A 20,346-nucleotide genomic window follows, 5' to 3' on the forward strand; every position below is an offset into this window, starting at 1 on the left:
GGGAAATAGGGAGGATAAATGAAACAACATTAGCAAAAAGTTGAAAGTTGATGAAGCTGGGTGGTGAGTACACTAAGGTTCACTCTACTATTGTTTCTAATTTTGTGCACCTTTAAAATTTTCCACAACAATAAAAAAAATGTTCAAAGCAGAAACTTTTTAAAAATTTACCTGTGCACATTAATGAGGGCACATAAACATCTGACAACTACTATAGCGTACCTCCAGAAGCTGTAATTGTGCTGTTGTTTTAATGAAGACCGCCGGGGTTTTTGATCATCCATCAATAAATTATCATTTATTGTTCATTATAATTAGCATTATTATTGCGAGGTGACACCTCTCCAGAGGCGGGGCAAAAAGCAACTGAACCAGGTGCCTTTTAGGCCTTAGAAAATTTGACACGGAATGTATTTGGAGGATGTGGGTGGAGACTCCTCTGACCCGTTATAGTCCCTTTCCTTACTTTCTCTCTTCTCCCCTTCCCACTGCCCCATGTATTTGAAAAAGAGTAAATAACATATTCGTGGGTTCTAGTCTAAATAATCATCCCGGGGAACAGATTTCTCTTTTCGAATAGTTCTTCTGTTTTCTCTGAATTGTTTTATTTGCAAAAGACAAAACCAAAAACCCACTGCCCGTCAAGTCCGACTCATAGCGACCCTATGGGACAGAATAGAACTGCCCCACAGAGTTTCCAAGGAGCACCTGGTGGATTTGAACTGCTGATCTCTTGGTTAGCAGCTGTAGCACTTAACCGAAGGCACATAATATACCTTTAGCAGCAGCTTTCTCTACTTTCCAGAGCAGTCAAGGAATTTTAGAAATAGATCCCTTTACATATGAGCTAGGACTAGATACAGGCGGAACCCTGGTGGGGCAGTGGTTAAAGAAGTACCGCTACTAACCAAAAGCTTGGCAGTTTGAATCCACCGGCCCCTCCATGAAAACCCTATGGGGCCGTTCTACTGTGTCCTATAGAATCGCTAAAAGTTGGAATGGAGGAGAGGGCAACAGGTTGGGTTTTTGTTTGTTCTAGATACAGGCGTCTGGAGCACAGACCAGCTGGGGAGAGAAGCTCAAAGAGCTTCTTATGTTAGTGTGCTCTTGCTTTGCTCAGAGTTTTGGAAAATAAAATAACATTATCAGACTAATTTTAAATGATTTATTCCATGCTTGTTTGATCTTGTAAATATTATTAAAACTATTACTTTTACTTGACATAACCTCACTGGAAATCTCTACTGATAAACTAAATGGGGACATGCAACTAACTTTGAAAATAGAGCTAAGATTAGAATTATGTAGATGACAGCTCACTGTACAAAGTGTAAAAAGGCTCAGTGGACAGAGTCCACAGAGAGGCAGAAAGTAGCTGGAGGAGGAAAACACATCATGAGAGTTGTGACCTAAACATGAAGAAGACTGGGGACTTTTTTTTTTAAGCAAGGGGGTAGAGGTAGAAAAGGAACAAATGATATAGAGTAAGTGATATGAAAGAGGAAATGTAAAATTATGTGATAGAATATTTTGAAAAAATAATAAAGATATAAAACAAAAAGATCTTGAAACTGCCGTTTGCTTAGATCGCTAAATGCTATAAAGTTGTACAAAGTATACATAGCGTGTATATACATTGGAACCCTGGTGGTGTAGTGGTTAACTGCTACAGCTGCTAATCAAAGGGTCGGCAGTTCAAATCCTACAGGCCCTGCTTGGCAGTTCAAATCCAACAGGCCCTGCTTGGAAACTCTACGGGGCAGTTCTACTCTGTCCTATAGGGTCGCCCTGAGTCAGAATTGACTCGACAGCACTGGGTTTTTTTTTTTGGTATATACATTATACTGTATAATATGTATACACAACATACTATATGATATTGTATAACTGGTATTTTAATGTGTCTTTCTGCAGACAGCCTCTTGAAACAGGTGAACAGTTCTCCAAGAGTAACGTAAGAAAGCTTTGTAAATGGTGTGGAATTTCCTGCCCTTTGAAGCCCCTTTTAAGCATAGAAGAAGACTGACTAGTCATGTTGTCTGCTGTAACCCTTTATCCACCCTGATCTACTTTATGTCTTTAAGATAAAGGAAAGCAATAATTTTAAATATTGATTCAGTAGTCACGTCTTCCTCCCCCCTCCCCCCCCCCGCCAAAAAAAAACCCTCCTTTAAAAAATGGTGATATTTAGGGGAAAAAATTATGCAGATTTTCTCTTTTTACTCTGCTATTTTTTAAAAAATTATTTGTTAATATATCCTATACATCATTTTTAATGGTAGCCTTTCTCCAGGCTCTGTTTGTCTGTCCTCATCATCTTAGCTCACTTTGCTGGAGCTGGAATTCTTTACGAAAAATATATTTCCCTCTAGGCTAATCAGTCTTTACCTGCCAGCCACCTTTCAGCCTTTCCTAAGTTCTCTCCAGGACAGCTTTCCTGTATCATGCGCACATACAAAATAGGGACATCAGAAATCTGGCAGTCCCCAAGAAGGTCTTTGTGTGAATTTATTTTATCATAAGATACTTGTATCACTGTACAGCACAGTGATAGTGATAGGGGTGCAGTGAGACTGGGGATACTCTGCTTCTACAGCCCCTGCCAATAAATAGCCCCATAAAGGCTGACACGGAGCCCTTTGTCCTCAGTGTGACATCTGAGACTGAAACTAGAAGATGGACATGGAGAGGGAAATGAGCAGTGGTGCACCCACATGGAAACAATGCCTCCATTCAGTGAATCCTTGCCTTGTGAGGGAGTGTCCTTCGAACCTGCTCACAGTCAAGCGAGATATTTTAGTTCTCTGCTTCTACCTTGAAGAGAAAATAGGGCATTCCCAAGTGGCTGCTGCAGTGCTCATCTAAATGAACATGTGGACTTCCCTGAACTCTGTAAAGCATCAAAATTTCAACAACTTTCCAGACATCGTATTTTTCTCTTCAGAAATAATAATTTTGGACATAAGCACCAGTGTGTATTTAACGAACATCTAATGAACACTCAGTAGGTGCCAGGCATGGTACTAGGCCTCAGGAATACAGAAGTAGATAAATAAAACATGGCCCCAAAATGTACCTGGTACATCTGAGGTGTAGGGCAAAGAGCGCTAGCTGTGGGATCAGAATGCCTTTTCTGAGTCCCAGCTACCCTACTCGTCAGAGTTGAAAACCCTGTGGATCACTACTGTCTGATCCGCAACCCATCGTGGGGATGGGCCAGTGTTTTCATTCCATTGTACATGAGATTGCCATGAGTCAGGGGCTGACTACAGCAGATAACAACAACAGAGTTAATGCCTTGAATAACTTGAAGTATTCACATTGCCCTGAGCCTCAGCTTTCTAATTTATAAAATAAAACAAAACAGAAAACCAGGTAATATGCTTACATCACATGTAAAGACTAAGTCCGAATGTTTGTGAAAGCACTTCTTCTATATCTACCTAGGCTATTAGGATTTTCCCCAATGCTCTGACTTCATGAAGGGTTAGAAGCAGGGATCATTTCTAACCTCGTCAAAGAAAGTTGGAGAAAAGCAGCCCTGAAGGAAAGCACTTCAGGACCAGAATTTACTAAGCTGATGCGAGGCCACACTCCCATCCCCCTCTACTCACTGTTTCTGGCCTCCCCACCTGGGCTATTTTCTGTCATTAAGAGTGGCTTGCAGCCTCAAACTTCCCGCTGAGATTGTCTCTGATTACAGAACCTGCAAAAGAGACAGGAATGCTTTTTTTAGGGAGAAAACAGGGAAGGTATAACCTAACTCAGGTGCCATCTTGAAGTGATTCAGATTTGTCAACCAATAGCTCATTTTTTAATCTGAACCTGGAAGCATGAGATCATCTATATGGCAGATTAAACCATTTATCCTAGTAATCAGAATAAATCAGTGGGGCATCACATATATTCTCCTTTCTAACTTTTTCACAGACAAAATCATCTCAAATATGAAATCAGCGAGGTCAACAGTTTACAATCTATTGTATGTGTATATAAATATATATATTTGCCGACGTTATTAATGATAAAGGCATGTAGCCTCTTTCCACATGAGTGTGTTTATCTATGCACTAATTGGTGAAATTCACAACACAATTAATTCCCAGATATTGATGTGCACGGCTTTGGAATTGTGCAAATTAACCACACCATTGAGACCACCTCAGGAGTCCCTGGGTAGAACAAATGGTTGTGTTCGACTACTTATGGAAAGATTGGTGATTCAAACCTGACCAGAAGTGCCTGGGAAGAAAGACCTACAGACCTGTTTCCAAAAGGTCACAGCCTTGAGAACCCTATGGATCACACCACAACTCTGCAACACATGGGTTCACCACGACTCAAAATCCGCTCAATGGCAACTGGCTTGGGTTTTGTTCGGTTTAGAGACCATCTGAATGACAGTAGAAGACCAGTTTTTCTAGCTTGCCAGTTTAGTCCTTCCCAGTTCTACTAGCCTGCAAGAGATTAGCCTCATGTAAACTATCCATTCCGAAACTCAAGAACTCAGCTCATGTTTGACTCTGTGGCCCCACTTATTACCTCAGTATCTACAGCTCTTTCTGTTATGCTAACACTTAACTGAAGTAAATGGGGTAACTTTGACATAGGAGTTCCTGGGTGGCACAAACGGTTAACCACTCTACTACGAGGTGAAAGGTTGGCGGTTTGAGCCCACCCAGAGGCACTGGGAAGACAGGCCTCAGAGCCTTGAAAACTCTATGGAGCAGTTCTATTCTGCACACATGGAGACTCCATGACACTGACAACAACAAGAGCTCTGACATGGTGTGAAAGGAGAGTTCAACTGAGAATACAGGCAATTCCTGAAATCAGACCCAAAGTGGGGATCTGGTTTCGAAGCAAGCATTTGTTAAGAAGCCAAGGCTGCCTTCCAGGATATTATGCATCATTGTTTACATCACACATTCTTCTTTTATGATTCGTTCTAAGAACCTTAAGTTCATCACGGAGATTTTCTGTCTTTTCTTGACATCACAGTGCTATATGAAGTGTACAGTGCCAGCAAAGAATCATGTAGGAGCCATCTGTTAAATATGTCCTCTTATTCTCAAAGGAAATTTTTGTTAATGATCTCTTATTTTTATCTCAAATAAAAAGAAAACTGACATTTAAAGTGATATGAATAGTACCTGCTTAAATTTTGCTTTCATTAAAATTTTGTATTTCTTCAGAATGAAATTTTTTTTTTTTTAACTTCTAAAAAGAAAGATTACTTTATATCAAAGATCTTAAGGTCTCAAAAAAAAAATCCTCGGGTCTGTTTAGTTATATGTATTATTATTGTCTTGTACCAGTATGATCCTGTGGCTCTCTCCTCTTCATTAATTGAAGTACCAAACAAGAGCCTATCCATTACTGCTGTTCAAAATTTCTCTTTTCCTCTTAAGAAAGTGCTGCTTTTGGAATGAGCTTTTAAATTTTTTAACGTAAAAAATATGGCCTAAATCTAGGTTTCCTTCCTTGCAAAATAAGACTTCCAAGCTGGAACACCTCTCTTACAAATCAGTAAGAGGAAGATGAACACCCAACAGGAAAAAATAAAAACGCAAATGAACAGAAAAGAGCAATTTGTAAAACAAGAAATACAAATGTAATTTTATTAATAATCAAAGAATAATAAAAGACCAATTTCTTCTTTTTTTCTGTAAGAGTGCCAACAATTTAACATAATACCCACTGTTACGAAAGTGCAAAGTGTATAATTTTTCAGATGGATAATTTTATAGTATGTATCTTCTTTTTATCATGCCACAAAAATACTCATACAGCTTGTTTTATCAGTGCCACTTCTAGGAGTTTATTTTAAAGAAACAATCAGAAGTATACACAAGGTTTTTGTATAACCAAGGTCATATTTATGATGGCTAAAAATAGGAAACAACATAAACGTTCAACAATTGGGTATTGTATAAATAATTATAAGTTTATATGATGGACTATCATATAAGGATAAAATAAAAATATTTAATAGCATGGAAAATGTTCATAACATGTTAGAAGTATAGACTTTTGGCTATGAAAACAGTATAGGTCTGTCTGTGACCCAGGAAGGAAATCCTTGTTACTGTGTTGGAGGACTGAGAGGTTAGGATAGGACATGGGGGCCAAGGGAGACAGGTTAGAGAACTGTATCAGGAGTTAGGAACAGAAAGCTTCCAGAAGAAGCCAGTAATTCTAGGGACTGGATATCTGGGCCACCCAAATCTACATTAGCCTTTGACTGCCAAGTAACTTGGTCTGTGCTAAAAAACGAGGACTTGAGTACGTTAGTTCGAGCCAAGGCAATTTAGATTTGGATGTTTTAACAGCATATTTAATCAATAAGCTATTCAGCTGCATATTTTGTGTGTATTTTTTTCTTCAATTGCAAATGAATGTGTTTTTGAGAAATCCTAGATTTATTTCCACCAAACTCTGTGGAAAACAAATTGTCCAGTTAAAGACCAGGACTGCCAAGATTAGTGCCCCCACCTCAGAGTTCTGGCGGTGGGTTAGCATGTTTCTAACAGAGCAGGCCAATGGTGTCAGCCCTGCTCCCACCACCCAAATCCCAGGAAAGCCAGCAGGGGAGTAAACCCAGTAAGGGAGGAAGAAGAAGAAATAAGAAGGCTCTTTCTTTTCTGCCCAGGCAAGATGTCTAAAGACTTTCTAAACATCATGTGAGTGTGTCATATCAGTACTTTGCAAGTGTTTAGGTGCCAGAGAGAAATAGGTACTATGTTCCTATTGGTCCTGATAATGGCTGTTTTGCAGACATTTGGGCTGTTTTCCATCTTCTGACAAGGAAGCATTATTTTCAGTCTTTATAACAGAAGATTGTAATTAGCAAATACTCTGCTTGCTCTATCATGACTGTTCTGCTCCTGTATTCTGAGAACTTCCACACGATCATTCTCAGTGCAAGTCAAGGCCCCCTGATAACTCACTGCTAAAAATAGCAAGTTTAAGCTTTTAAGCAAGTTTTACAGCCTGTGGTGGACAGAAGGAGGGTATAGAGGGTGAAGAGTAGCACAAACAGTATGTGGAAAATACTGTTCTTGGTATGTGCCTAGAAATTACCAGTTTTTTATGCTCATTGTGTTCTGCAATGTTTATACGGTTTTATGATATATTTGGGTATAACATATTAACTCTAGATTTGATATTTATACATGATAGAAACATATTGACTTATTCTGCATGAAGATTAGCTTAGAATATTCAGGTTTCCGTAGCCATGTGCAAATGCAGCCCCCACTGCATTGTAAAATCTGTGCTGCTTCTTTTGGTCAGTTTAGTAAAGGTTATCTGGGCAGCTACTCTATTCCAGGCACAGTGGTGGAAACAGGAGATACAAAGTGACTATGGTTTAGACTCTTCCCCCGGGGAGCTCAGAGCCTAGAGGAGGAGACAGCCAAATCAACAAATAACAATACTACACTGTGGTTTGTACAATGATAGGAGTGTATACAAAGTATAACAGCAGGACAGGGAAAGAATGGTTACCCCAGGAGAGGGAGGGAGATTAGGTAAGACTCCAGAGGGGGTGATTCTTGGCTGCTATTAAAAAATTGCTTTTACTGTGTAATTATGTCTTCTTTTAACTCAGAATGATATATTCTTTTCTAAAAGTGAGCAGCTTCCAGGAAGAACAGAGTAATAGCACCTGAGCTACTCAAGAGTACGTGCTGGTAGAACTTCCACCTTTAGGGAGTTCTTTTAACACTGGTACTTCCCTGGAGGCCTGAGAAATCCATAATTCTAACTAAAACTACTGCAAGTCGTATTTTGGGTCTTATTTAGGCTAAATCAGAATATTGCCATTTCCCTATATTTTAATTATGAAGGCAATAAAAACATATTACAGAAAATGCAGGAAAAGAAAAAGAAATCACCTATAACCCAACAATCTAACACAACCAATGTTATTGTGGTGATATAAATTCTTCTGGTCTCTTTTCTGAACCTTTTTTTTTTTTTTTTAATTGTATTGCGAAATACACGTACAAAAACGTATGGATAACATATGCACAATTTAAAGACTATTGATAAAAAAAAAAAAGTAATCGTGTATCTGCCATCCAAGCTAACCAGTAGAATATGATCTGTACCTTTGGAGCCTACGGATACCTACTCGGATCATATCCTCCCACTTTTTCTCCCTAAAAGCAGCCCTAGTACTGAATTGGGAGTTAATCATTCCCTTCCTTTTTAAAATAGATTACTTCATCTGTATCCTCTAAAGAACACTTTGTTTATTTTATGAACTTTGTATAATTGGAATCAAACTGAATGTATTTTTCTGTACTTTTTTTTTTTTCAACTTTATGTTTTTGAGCTTCACCCATGTTTGCCTATAATTTTTTATTGGTATATAATGTTCCATTGTATGAACATACCACACTCTATTTATCTATTCTACAGTAAGTGGACTTTAGGAATCTCTCCAGTTTACCACTATTATAAGAAATATTGCCATTCATGTACTTTTTTTTTCTTTCCCATTTCCTTGTGTACACACACAAGAGTTTCTCTACAGCATATTCCTAGAAATGGAATTTTCCAGGTCTCAGGGCATATGCATCGTCAACTTGACTGAATAACAATCAGTTTTTGGAGAAACTGAACCAGTTTCCATTTCCACCAGTACTCTGTGAGAGCTCTTGCCTGTGCCACATCCTCACCAAAAGGTGTTACCTATTTGCATAAGACTTAAGCACAAGGGCCAGAATGACTTATTTCTATACTCTTCCCTGTATAGAGCTGAACACAGAACAGAGATGCTCAGGAAAAATTTTCTGGTTGCTCGATTTTGGGAAATATCTTTATCCTATAAATATAAAGTTAAAGACAACTATACTTAAACAATGTTTAAGTGCTACGGCTGCTAACCAAGAGGTCGGCAGTTCAAATCCTTCAGGTGCTCCTTGGAAACTCTATGGGGCAGCTCTACTCTGTCCTATGGGGTCGCTATGAGATGGAATCAACTCGACAGCAGTCGGTTTATACTTAAACATACAATTATTTCCATCTAAAGGAGAAAGCTTTGCTTTTATTCTTAAATAAACACATAAACACATATTCACACACAGAAACACATAAATATATATTGATTGTTGTAATGGATTTAATTGTGTCCCCCCAAAATATCTGTCAACTTGGTTAGGCCATGTGTGGTTGTCCTCCTTTTTGTGATTTTCCTGTGTTATAAATCATAACCTCTGCTGTGGTTAAAGAGGGTTAGGGTGGGATGTAACACCCTTGCTCAGGCCACATCCCTGATCCAATGTAGAGGGAGTTTCCCTGGGGTGTGGCCTGCACCACCTTTTATCTTACAAGAGATGAAAGGAAAGGGAAGCAAGCAGAGAGCTGGGGACCTCATACCATGAAGAAGCACCAGGAGCAAACAGTGTCCTTTGGACCTGGGTACCTGCACAGAGAAGCTCCTGGTCTGTGGGAAGATTGATGAGAAGGCCGACAGAGAGAGAAAGCCTTCCCCTGGAGCTGACACCCTGAATTTGGACTTTTAGCCTACTTTACTGTGAGGAAATAAATTTCTCTTTGTTAAAGCCACCTACTGTGGTACTTTTGTTATAGCAGCACTAGATGACTAAGACAGAATTTGGTACTGAGAGTGGGGTGCTGCTCTAACAGATACCTAAAATGCAGAAGTGGTATTGAAACTGTGAATGGATAAAGACTCAGAGGGAAGTGAGGAGAACTGTTAACACCAGAGAAGGCGCAGGTGGTGAGAAACAGCAGCAGAGGACCTGCAGCAGCAGAACCAGGAGACCAGCACCACATAGTGCTGGAGCTGACCCACGGAGTGAGAAAGCTGAGTGCAGGTGTGCAGAAGGCTTCCTGGTAGAGTAGGGTGCCTCTGGGCACTTATTGGTGGAGCTGGGCTTGCTGACCCATGGAGCAAGAGCTGAATGCCTTCCACCGAAGTTTACTGGCAGAGTGGGGTGCTTCCAAGCACTTACTGGTAGAGCTACAGAACTTTGGAACACTTGCTCCAGCAGGGCAGATGCGGGTGGTGAGGCCCGAAGGGCTAAGAGACCAAGAAACCAGGAAGCAAAAGCCAAAGAGACAAGGAATACAGGAAGCAGAGCTTCCTCAATCTCAAAGGGTATGGCTACAACCTCTGGGGTTTCAAAAGGTGAAGTGATGGCTTCTGGTGTTTCTAAAGGTGGAGTTGCCCCTCAGATGGACTAGGAGAAGAGTGTACCTACAGCCAAGGGAGCAGAGTTGCCATCCCAGTGGGCCTAGACGGCGGAGTTGAATCCCAGGGCCAAGGGGTCTCCACTCAGAATCTGGAAAGTGTGGCCAATATGTAGAGTCTGGAGGGCAGGGCTATTGTGTGAATGGTCTCAGAGAACAGAAGATTATTTTCAAGCCTTGAGGGCTAATATAATGTGTTCTGCTGACTTGCTTGGTGCCTGTTATGCCTTCTTTCCTTCCAATTTCTCCCTTTTGTAATGGAAATGTCTAACTTGTGCCTGTTCTGCCACTGTACTTTAGAAACAGATAACTTGTATTCCAGATTTCACAGATGAAGAGGAACTTTTGGATTTGGGACTTGGAGTCGGTTTAAGACTTTTGCTATGATATGATGGGGTGAATATGTTTTACGTGTAGCAAGGATATGAATTTTTGGGGGACCAAAGGGTGGAGTGTAAAGGATTGAATTATGTCCTTCAAAAGTATGTGTCGACTTGGTTAGGACATGTATGGTTGTCCTCCTTTTTGTGATTTTCCTGTGTTTTATAAATCTGTGGTTAAAGAGGATTAGGGTGGGATTGTAACACCCTTGCTCAGGCCACACCCTGATCCAATGTAAAGGGAGTTTCCCTGGGGTGTGGCCTGCACCACCTTTTATCTTACAAGAGATGAAAGGAAAGGGAAGCAAGCAGAGAGCTGGGGACCTCATACCACCAAGAATGAAGCACTGGGAGCAGAGCACGTCCTTTGGAACTGGGGCCCCTCGCAGAGAAGCTCCCGGTCCAGGGGAAGATTGATGAGAAGGCCGACAGAGAGTCAAAGCCTTCCCCTGGAGCTGACACCCTGAATTTGGACTTTTAGCCTACTTTACTATGAAGAAATAGATTTCTTTTTGTTAAAGCCATCTACTTGTCGTATTTCTGTTATAGCAGCACTGGATGACTAAGACACTTGTTTATTAAGACAAAAAGTGAGAGCAATAAAAATATTAGTACTTGTGCACTTAAAAAGAGATATTTTGAAATTGTTCTACCTTACACACACACACACACACACACACACACATATGTATGTGCATAGTGCACATGTGTGTACACGTGCATGTGTGTTCCTTCTTAGACATTTGCATCTGTGACTAAAACGAGTTTGAAAACATTTCCATTTGCAGTGGTTCCCAGGGATTCAGGGGAAGGTGGGGAGGGATGAATATAGGTGGAGCACAGCACATTTTTAGGGCAGTGAAACTACTCTACATGATACTGTAATGGTGAACACATGGTATTATGCATTTATCAAAACTCATAGGACTGTATAATACAAGGAGTGAATCCATAGTAAACTGTGGACTTTAGTTAATAACAATATATCAATACTGGTTTGTCAATTATAATAAATGTACCACATGATTGCAACATGTTAGTAACAGGAGAAACAGTGTGTGGGGGGAGGAGGTATATGGGAACTCACTGTACTTTCTGCACAAATTTTTTGTGAAACTGAAACTGCTCTAAAAAACAAAGTCTGTGAAAAAACTAAAACAACAACAACACTGTCATTTGAACATAAGAATCACTTCATAATCTCCTCATTTGGAACCACTTATTAGAGGGTTCTGAACTGTCAATTAGTCTACAAATGGAATTAAATACATAGTTTAAAGTGAGCTTCAAAATGCTTTCTTTAATACGCACTTATCTAAGCAGGAACAGGACTTCAGTGAATTACTTGATACTCAAAATTTACCTTTTCTCTGCCAATTTAAAAACATCTTTGAAAATATAAACCCCTTATTCATCTGTCAGGGTAATTTCAAGATGAACTTGAGACTTTAAAGCTAAAAATAGTGTATTCGTGCAATTACAACATCTTTCAAAATCAGCGAAAGGTAGAAACTTAAATTATAATTTTAAAACTAGATGAAAGAAATCACTTCTTACTAGTCAAATCATTTTTATCCAAAATTGCAATGGTTACACAAAGGATAATACACTGAAAGAGATCAGGCAAATGTGTTTGTTATCTAATAATTATGAGGAGGAAAAACAATGCTTTTCAGATACTTAATTATGGAAAAGTTTTTGTTCCATGAATCAGGAAATACAATGACAAAAGTAGCAGAAAATATAAGCTTTCTAATACTATACTTGAGGTATCATATATGGATCTAATATTTAAAATATGATATATGCTTCTTCACATTGATCCTCAGAAGAAAGCCCTGGCTATCCATTTCCTAAAGATCCCAGTCACTGAAAACTCTATGGAGTGCTGCTCTGCTCTGAAGCACATGGGGCCACCATGAGTTGGAATCAACTCAACTGCGACTGGATTGGTTTCTTTTTCTTTTTAATTCATATTGATAACATTTCATTCATGTTCTTAACTTCATTAAGCAAAAATGAAGTAGATGGGCCCTGTAGGGCCGGAAGAATCAGGATAATTATAAAACCTACATTTCCTTTTGTACTGCACAAAATTTAATCTCACAATAAATACACACATAGCTGACTTTGGTTGTCTAATAGCTGAAAGGTCCTGGAATCTGGAACCAGCACACTTGGCTTTGAGTACTGGTGCTGACACCTACTAGCTGAATGACCTCTCTGAGCTGCCATGCCCACATTTGTAAAAATAGGATAATCACTCCTGACTACTTGATAAGGCTGTCTGGACAGATTAAGTCAAAGCATGTATGTAAATGCAATTAGTAAACCACAAAATTCAAAACAAATGTAAAGTATTATTATCGTCATCATCATCATTACCTATTTTTTTTTTTTTTTATTTAATAGCTATAAGACTTATATGGCAGGTGACTTAACCTCTTTAAGTCTATTTCCTTACCTGCAAATGAAAGTTTTCGGGGAATTAAACTACCCAATACATATAAAGACCTTAAATACAGTGTGTGTCATAAGGGTTCAGTAAGGCTACTATTATTTCTTATTGTCACTTATTACCTGTATCAACAGAAAAATTGCTTTCAGTTGTTCTTCCAGTAATGATAATAGATTGTACTGAACGGTCCATATCATCAATGACCTGTGCTTGAGAGAGGCTAATTTGGGTAGCATATAAGCTGTATCAAAGAAACAGATCCTTTCTCTGTACAGAGCTAACCAGCCAATATGAAAACTGAACCTAGTCTTCATGAGGTAACGAGGCGAACCGATCTGGACACAAACCATATAAACAAATTATCATATGCCAAGATTATTGTTGCAAAGCCCAAGGATCAACATCAGTATAATTTGATGAATATTACACTCATAATATTGCTTGTTTATTTGCTTTTATATTACTTTGTCCTTGCAAATCTGTGCTCTTTACTTCTCTATCACCCATTTCTACAACCAAATGGCTTTGGCTATCTCACTCAGCTGTCTTCTTTCCATGTTGTTCTGAGAGGTGGACAAAGTGGGTTGCTGTTACGGATTGAATTATGTCCCCAAAAAATATATGTTGTAGAGTAGCGTCTGAGGTCTTGAAAGCTTGTGAGAGGCCATCTAAGATACTCCACTGGTCCCATCGCATCTGGAGCAAGGAAGAAGGAAGAAAACTAAAAACACAAGGGAAAGATTAGTCCAAAGGACTATCAGACCAAATCTACCACAGCCTCCGCCAGACTGAGTCCAGCACAACTAGATGGCACCCAGCTACTACTGCAGACTGTTCTGACACGGATCACAACAGAGGGTCCAAGACACACCTGGAGATAAATGTAGAACAAAATTCTAACTCTTGAAAAAAGACCAGACTTATTGGTCTGACAGAGACTGGAGAAACCCTGAGAGTATGGCCCCTGGATACCCTTTTAATTCAGTACTGAAGTCACTCCTGAGGTTCACCCTTCAGCCAAAGATTAGACAGGCCCATAAAACAAAATAAGACTAAATGGGCACACCAACCCAGGGACAAGGACAAGAAGGCAGGAGGGGATAGGAGAGCTGGCAATGGGGAACCCAAGGTTGAGAAGGGGAGAGTGCTGACATGTCGTAGGTTGGCAACAAATATCACAAAACAATATGTGTATTAATTGTTTAATGAGAAACTAATTTGCTCTGTAAACCTTCATCTAAGGCACAATAAAATATATATATATATATATATGTTATAAATCCTAAGCTCTATGCCTGTGGTTATGACACATTTGGGATTTGTTATGTTAACGAGGTGGGACTAGTGTAGGATGTATTTGAGCCAATCTCTTTTGAGATACAGAAGAGATTAAACAGAGCAATGATGGAAGAAGAGAGATGCCAACCCACATGAAGATTTCCCAGGAGCAGAAGCTCAGAAGAGACAAAGACCTTCCTCAAGAGCTAACAGAGAGAGGAAGCCTTCCCCTAGGGCCAGGGCTCTGAATTCGGACTTCCAGCCTCTTAAACTGTGAGAAAATAAATTTGTTTGTTAGAGCCATCCACTTGTGGTTTTCTGTTATAGCTCAGCACTAGATAACTAGGACAGTCACTGTGGAGAAAAGCCATGTGCTACCTCTCATAGGCTCCTTTCACTTTTCCCCACAATCCTTGAGGTCAGACATCTCCATGATGTTTATGACCTAAATTTCAGATCTACAACGTGCCAGAGAAATAATCAAACGATTATGCGGGACAACTCTGACTCTATATGATGCTAACCATTTATGTGATTAGATTAAAAAATAAATAAACTAAGGTGACACAGCAATTGAAAAGTGTAAGTTTTAGAGTTATGTAGCGTGTGGCATATAGAACAATAGTAATATAAACCAAATGTTTTATTTCTCCATAAATACATAGCACTGTGTGTTGTCAGAGGCCACTGAATCACGGTAACTTCTGATCTTATCCCAACCAGTTCCACAAGTACTGATATAAAAACGGTGTGGCTGAGATGTCTGGCCTCTAACTTCACAAGGGGGAAGGAGAATCATTATCAGCTTCATTACCATTATCAGCCCAAAGCTGATATGAGGTGGAGGACTTACTCCTCCCTCCAACCTTTGTACCAATTCCTACACCAGCGGTCCCTCCCACAGCACTCTCTACTTCTCTGCAGGTTTGATAATTCATTGCAATGGCCGCACAGAACTCACAGGCCATACTCACAGTTATAGGGCTTATTAGGGAAGCAACAGGTTACAATTCAGCATCAGAAGTGACTCAGGATATAGTTCTTCAATCAGGACAACCTCTTCTCAGCTGTGCCCATAGGCAGGCCTGTCTCTGGCCCTCAGCCCCTCAGCCCCTCAACCTGGTCTCTGACCTACTTGGCAAGTGTCAAAAAGCTCTTTAGCTCCACCAACAAGTTCCCAGAGGCAACCGACTCTGCCAGGAAACCTCGGCCTGAAGAAGCTCAGCTCTCTTGCTTTGAGGGTCAGCAAGCCTACCTCTGTCAACACATGCCTGGGGGCACCCCACTCTGCCAGCAAGCCTCCTGCCTGAAGGTGCTTAGCTCTGTTGCTCTGTGGGTTGGTGAACCTAGCTCCACCAAGTGCCTGAAAGCACCCATTCCACCAGCAAGCCTCCTGCTCAAAGGCACTCAGCTTTCTCACTGGGTCCTACCACACTATCTCCTGTCAGTCTCCTGGTTCTGCTGCCTCTGCTGCTGCTATTTCCCTGCTGTTCCTTCTCACTGTCTCCAGTGTTACAGCTCTTTCTGTATCCTGGGTCTAGGAGGTCTCAGTGCGTGGATGCTGGGTCCAAAGGATGCACTCCACTCCTAGCTCCTCTTCTCTGGTGGTAGTCAGGTCCCCCGTCCACCTCTGGGATGGCTCGCTTTAAGCCTAGAGGAATGGCAAAACTGACCAATCTCTTCATTAGGGTTCCATACACTTTATTTGCATGGTCCTCCCCCAAAAAGGTGCCATGCACCTTATTTGCATTCTTAGCAAGCTGTCTAATCCCCTTGGTGAGCTACAAGCACCTTATTTACATAGTCCCACCAAATCATTTGGTAGGAATTACAAGACCATGGCGAGAAAAGCCTTATAAGAACAATCCATCGCACCACAACTAGGAATCAAACACTTGTTTATTTCTTAATGAAACTGAGGGAATGCAGTAACTGGGTTTCAGTGACTCTAAAATATATACATGCATTCTATTTCAGACCAAACATTGTATATCCTTTCATATATGAGGTTGTTTTGATAATCAATTTCCTATTTGAAAGGTATCGGTATGATTCATGTACTTTGTCTCACTGTTGATAATTCATTGTTTTTGTTCTCTGGAAACAATCTAAACTCTGTATGAATATTATGTCTATTTTTAAGTTTTAGGAATTATACATGGTTTTAACAAATGATTGAGCATTTATTTGGGGGTACTAGCCAATCACTTAAATGCATTACATCATATCATATTTGTCATGGATTGTAATTGTGTCCTACAAAAATGTCAACTTGGCTAGGTCATGATTCCCAGTATTGTAGACACCGTTTTGTCATCTGATGTGATTTTCCTATGTGTTGTGAATCCTAATCTCCGCCTGTGATTAATGAGGCAAGATTAGATTATATCAAAGAGAATTAAGTTGGGCTGTAACACCCTTGCTCAGGTCACATTCCTGATCCAATGTGAAGGCAGTTTCCCTGGGGTGTGGCCTGCACCACTGAGCAGAGAGTCGGGGGGATCTCATACCACTAAGAAAGACGCACTGGGAGCAGAGTGCATCCTTTGGACCTGAGGTTCCTGTGCAGAGAAGCTCCTTGACCAGGAGAAGATTGATGACAAAGACCTTTCCCCAGAGCTGACAGAGGGAGAAAGCCCTCTCCTGGAGATGACACCCTGAATTTGGACTTGTAGCCTACTAGACTGTGAAAGAATAAATTTGTCTTTGTTAAAGCCATCCACTTGTAGTATTTCTGTTATAGCAGCACTAGGTAACCAAAACAATATTCTACTATAGGAAAAATAATATTAGCGTGTTGTTGGCATTGTTAGTTGCTGTCGAGTCAATTCCAACTCATGGCAACCCTGTGTATACAGAGTAAAACTGCTCCATAGGATTTTCAAGGCTGTGGCCTTTCAGAAACAGGTCACCAGGCCTCTGGGTGGGTTCCAACTGCCCATCTTTTGGCTGGTAGTTGAGTGCTTAACTGTTTGTACCACCCAAATACTCTCGTATTAGCATACCAAACCCAAACCCATTCCTGATGAGTCAATTTTGACTCATAGCAATCCTATAGGATAGAGTAGAGCTGTTCCAAACAGCTTCCAAGGAGCAGCTGGTGGATTCAAACTGCCAACGTTTTAGATAGCAGCCAAAGCTCTTAACTACTGTGCCATCATGGTTCCTAATATTAGCATTAAAAAAAATATATATTAGCATACAGACTATAAATTTAGTATAGACTCTAACCACTAAAGAAGAGGCACTAGGTGGTCCTTTTTATAGTTCAGATGCAATACAGGTAGTCCCCAGGTTAGGACTGGGTTCTGTTACGACGACTCTGTCGTTTAAGTTGGTTCTTATGTAAGCCAAATACCTCATTATTATTTTTAGTTTTCATTATTATTGCCTTTTATTATCAGTGTCTTTATAAATCTGATCTTTGTCTTTGGGGGTTGGAAACATTACAGATAAGCTTACAGATATATTTTAATCCATGTATACACACATAAAAAGTATACAAATCATAAAAATTTACTCTACAATGAAGAGTTGGACATTAACATTTTGTCAATTACAGAAATAACTCCATTTGTGGAAGGTTCTGGATCATCTGGATTATCCATGGGGATGGGGATGTTGTTTCTAGTCAGAAAATTAGTGAGAGCTTTCTGTGTGGTCCTTTTCTTTTTTTCTTCATTTATTTCACAGTAACATCTCACTGCTTCCTGAATCTGCCTGTCAACTTCAGCAAAATGATCAGCATTTGAGTCCATGCTTTCAAGCAATCGAATCCCCTGATTTAGTTTATAAAAAAACTTCAGCTAATCCTTTCACTATAAAAGTTTTTGACAACTTCTCTCCTTCCTCTTCCTCATTAGTACACATATTATTTAAGTCAAATCTGTGTTTGAAGCGATGAAACCAACTCTTGCTGGCATTAAAGTACTGACAGTAAACTCCTTGCTGTTCCTTCAGGTTCAAAAAGGCTGTGTGTGCTTTCGTTTGAATCGTCAGTAAACTCATAGGAATCCTCATCTGGGTTTGGTCTTCTATCCAGCTCACCAACAGCTTGTCCATCTCGTGGATTGGCCCTTGCCTCTTTTTTGTTAAAATTGTAGATTTTATGCCAATAGTTCTTTTAAGTGCCTCCAAAATCCTATTCTTATCCTTAATGATTGTCAAACCAGTCGAATGAGAACATCTGAGAATGATAATACCGGCAAAATATGTGCCGCTAAGTTGTATGTAGTACATATTACGAACCACACCAAACCAAAAACCAAACCCATTGCCGTTCAGTCAATTCTGACTCATAGCAACCCTGAAGGACAGAGTAGAGGTGCCCTGCAGGGTTTCCAAGGCTGTTAATCTTTATGGAAACAGAATGCCACATCGTTCACCCATGGAGTGACTGGTGGGTTCAAACCACCAACCTTTCAGTTAGCAGCTAAGCCCTTAACCGCTGCATCACCAGGGCTCCTTTACTAATGATAAGATGTACAAAAAAAAAAAAAGGACGGTCGTAAGTGTGGTTCATCATAATTCGCATATGTCGTGTGTCGGGGACTACCTATATATACTACATTTGTGTGTGCCACTTAGGCCCCATTTACCAAGTAATCTGTAAAGCTGTCAGTCTTGAGGGAGACCATAGCAAAAGAGGCTGTGCGGCAAGCGTAGCAGAAGTGTAAGCTGCTCCTCCCTGAGACCCAGCACACCCAGTGATACTCTCTGTGGCAAGCGATAAAAGGAGAATCAAGGTATAGAACTCCACGGTTTTTGAAGCAAATGTATGCTTCTGCAGGTAACAATTCTGCCACATCTTTTTCCCACCGAGCGGCTAGTGGGTTCAAACCACTAACCTTTCAGTTAACCATTGTGCCACCAGGGCTTTTTTCATGTGCCACCCGTTACTGTTACCCGTTACCCATTACTGTTTAGTCGATTTCGACTTATAGTGACCCTATAGGACAGAGTAGAACTGCCCCATAGGTCTTCCAAGGAACAGCTGGTAGATTCGAACTGACAACCTTTTGATTAGCACCCAACCTCTTAACCACTGCGCCACCAGGGCTCCATATTTATATAAAAAGGACCAGTAAAATTTGTTAGGTAGAAATACAGAGGGTTTTTGTTGTTGTTGTTGTTGGTTAGAAGGTTGAAAATGTTTAGTGGTGTGAATATAGATGTAAGTAATCAAAGGGGTAGAAGATGTCAGTTGTTAAGCTATTATCTGTCAGCTGCAGATGCATGCTTCTATACTCTGCTTCATGATGCTAGTACAGGGGCTCTGCACACCATACCTCTGCCTTGCCAGCTCGCTTCCTGTTAGGCTTTGCCAGTAGAGCATTCTAGAAGGATACTGCAAGGCTGGAGGAGGATGAAGGGACTTGCTTTATGCTTCCTATGTCTGTGAGCGTCACACTAGCATTGCTTCCTCACCCTGGTAGCACTATTTTTTCCCTCATAGCAGCAGCTTAATTCAGTTTGCAGTTTTTCTTATACTTGAAGAACCATCTTCATTTTGCCTCACCTCTTGGACACCAGTGGGTGCCCTTTACTCAGAAGTCTAATCCTAGCCCAAAGGGCTTCTCTTCCAGACTCAGCAACATCATCACCAGTTGAGCAGCACTTCTTCCTCTGAGATCTGAATTTCAGCTCCAAGGGACCCTACCCAAGCTTCTAAGTGTTAATAATTCCAACTTCTTTATTCAACCAGCCTTAGAGTGACAGCTGCCTCTTATCATTGATACTTCCATGATAACTTAGTTTCTTCCTTTTGTCTTTTCAGTTACCTAGTTAACAACTTTATACCTGGTTAAAAATTCCTTATGTTAAAGTCTCTTGGTTTCTATCTTCTGACAGACGCTGACTGATACGGATGGATTCCCTCACTTACCCTACCTCCCCCTATAGTCTAGGTTGGAAATTTCTCTTCTGGGTTCCCATTCTCCCATAGTACTACCCCTAAAAACCCCTAGCACAACAATGATCACATAATTTTGTGATTTTTTTCCTGTA

This window comes from Elephas maximus, chromosome 5 (genome assembly GCF_024166365.1).
Source record: "Elephas maximus indicus isolate mEleMax1 chromosome 5, mEleMax1 primary haplotype, whole genome shotgun sequence".
NCBI lineage: Eukaryota > Metazoa > Chordata > Mammalia > Proboscidea > Elephantidae > Elephas > Elephas maximus.